Here is a 2997-nt window from a genome sequence, read left to right on the forward strand (position 1 = left end):
CTTCTACTGCTCCTCATGGAGAATGGTCTGCTGGTTGCCTGTACCACCACCTGCAGGAACGGAGGACACATGGCATGTTACTGGACACAAAATCAATCTCCTACCACTAGATGACTCTTTAAATTGTCACCCTGCAGCTTATCTTCAGTTTACTCTATCATATTTCTATGTAGCAACTGTAATATGACAGCACTACTATAGACTTTCATACTGAGCTATGAAGATGTTCACTGTCATATCACAGGAGCAGCCTGGGCCCATGCATACAGCCTGTCTAATAATAAAATACAGTGCACACATCTTTATTCATGTCTCCTGTGGAAAGTCAGCCATTTAGAAGTGACAGGATTCAGCCTTGAAGAGATCTCCAGAGGCAGTTCAAAGACAACATCACAAAAAACTAGCACACACATCGCCACATATGCATCCTCAACACTGTACGTACACAAGCATATGTACAATTGTAAACACACAGATACACAATCACATACTAAACTCATACACACACACACACACACACACACACACACACACACAATAAAAAGCATGACAACTTTCTCAAACACTCACAGTCATGAACTATACACCCACACACACCTGTACATACATGTTTTCCATGACCAAATTTCTCACCCCCACCTCCAAACAGACACACAAACACACACACACCCCCAAAAAAAGCACACATGGAGAGCTCAGTGGTGCTAAGCAGTCGTCCTCACCAGGAGTGACAAAGTCGTGCGCTGACTGACAACATGACAAGGCAGCGTGAAAGGATGGAGAGATGAATGAAGGGATGAAGACAGAGGAGAGGAGGGAGGAGTGTTGCGTGACAGATGGGCAGACAGGTTGAGGGAGGGGTGGGGGCAATGGTGCTGGTGGTGATGGGGGCTGTTGACCTGGGAATGTTTCAAACAACTGGTTCACTGGTCTGAGCTCTAGACAGGTCTGACGGACAGCTGAAAGAGTCCATTCATGACCTTCAATTGACCCGTACAGCTCAGCACAGGGCTGGTGCTGTGGTGATAGAAGGCTGACCTTTGACCCTGACAACTACATGTGGGGATGGAAATGTGTTGCCATCGTGTGTTTGTGCATACATTTATGTGGACATCAGAGAGACAGATGATGTGGATTGTCAGCTATTGTGTAGAACAAACATCCAGTATTTTTTCTAGTCTTTTCCCTTTGGGATCTTCATTTTGTCTGTTTTTTACCCCGCTCATCTTTCCAATATGGGTTTGACTTTGATGTTTATACACATCAAGAAAAGAAATCTGCAATCCTGTGCTTTGAATCCCTCTTCGCACCTAACAAACCAACACTACTTCCCTTTTTCTCCCTTTTTTCTTTTCTTTCCTTGCAATTACCAACCTCCCCTTCCTCCCCTCTTACTTCATGTGTTTCTCATACACGGGGTTTGTTGTGTCAAAGGGTGGGCAAGTGTGTACGCGAACATGTTTGTAATACTAATAGCATGCGCCATACTGTGCAGATGGCTGTGTTGCTCTCATTAATGGTTACCGCAGCTCACTGTGAACGGAGGCAGGGCTTGTGCAAGGCCATCTGTATGTGTGATACAACATAGAATAACAGGCACACTGCGGGAGTTTTTTTTTTCCTCAGTCATTGTCATTTTCATTAAATTAATGTTCACATTCAGCATTTTAACACAGTATGTTACTATGAAGGTTCCTATAAATAATCACCTCATCAGAAAGTACAGTAGTAGTTTCATGCTGTTGTCATATTTGTGTGCGGGTATATAAAAGTCTGTGTACAGTAGTGATATTTATGCAACAGCTGAACACTGACCACGCAGTGAGATCACTACGCCACACACTGCTGTCACGCCGCTGTGTATTATGCTGTGCAGTACTCCATTTTGCTCGTTGTTACTACTGTATTCTGTTTGCTTGGTCTCTTTCTCAATTTACTCTCCACCAAAGTGTGTGTGTGTGTGTGTGTGTGTGTGTGTGTGTGTGTGTGTTCTGTCCAGACCCATGGTTTGCAAAGTGTGTGTGTTCCACGCATGCGCTTATCTTGTGTGAGTGTGATGGCGTATTGATCGACCCCAGCTGAAGTGTCGGGCCCTCAGGTGCAGTCAATCAAAACAATGGGGAACCTATCATGGGGGCGCTGCATTTCACAGGAGCCATCTGATTGGCTATTACCAAGAAGCAGACTGCCATGATGACGAATAAGATCCTAACTGAAGCTATACCTTCATCAATGATGGGATGGAACCGGTACTATTTCATTGTTATTGAGAGCTATTGACAGCATTAGACAGAGAAGATTACAGCATCTATACTCCGAGGAGAAGGAGAGGGGAGGAGGAAAGAAGGAGATGGAAAGCTGTGATAGAAGTATGGAGGATGAGTGAAAAAAGGAGCAAAGGGAATGGGCTGGGGACGTAGAGGGAATAAAAGAACAAAATTGAATACAGAGAGAAGAAATTGGAAAATGTTTCAGCAGAATGAAAGAGGCAGAGGAGGATAGAGATAGAAAGACAGAAGAGCAGCGGTGGAGAAGTAACTAAGTACATTTATCCAAGTATTGTACGTGAGTTACTTAGTTTACTTTTTTTTGATAGCTACTAGTTACTTGGCAGAAATAAGACATAATCAACCTATAAAATGCAATTTATTGTCATAGATTAAACTCCCAAGTACAGCAGTTAAAATTAGCTCCACCTCACCCACAACTGCTGTGTGTTCAGGTGCATCAGAAGATGTATTAAATAACTATAATCTGATATATCTTAATTAAAATATCTTGGGGACATTCTGTACTCTCCTGCTGGTCCATCATTACTTTAGCAGTTAGACCCTGTTTATCACAGTGCGTTATGATTGATCACAAATTACAAGTTTAACTCTCATCACCGCTCTCAGTTTCACAAAGTTGCATGATCTTTCTTCCAGGAGGAGATAATGATTTCATTATATTAACCTCCAAAGCACTACAGCTAAAGCTTCCAATACGTCACTTTTT

The sequence above is a fragment of the Scomber japonicus genome, chromosome 10, assembly GCF_027409825.1.
Source record: "Scomber japonicus isolate fScoJap1 chromosome 10, fScoJap1.pri, whole genome shotgun sequence".
Classification (NCBI taxonomy): domain Eukaryota; kingdom Metazoa; phylum Chordata; class Actinopteri; order Scombriformes; family Scombridae; genus Scomber; species Scomber japonicus.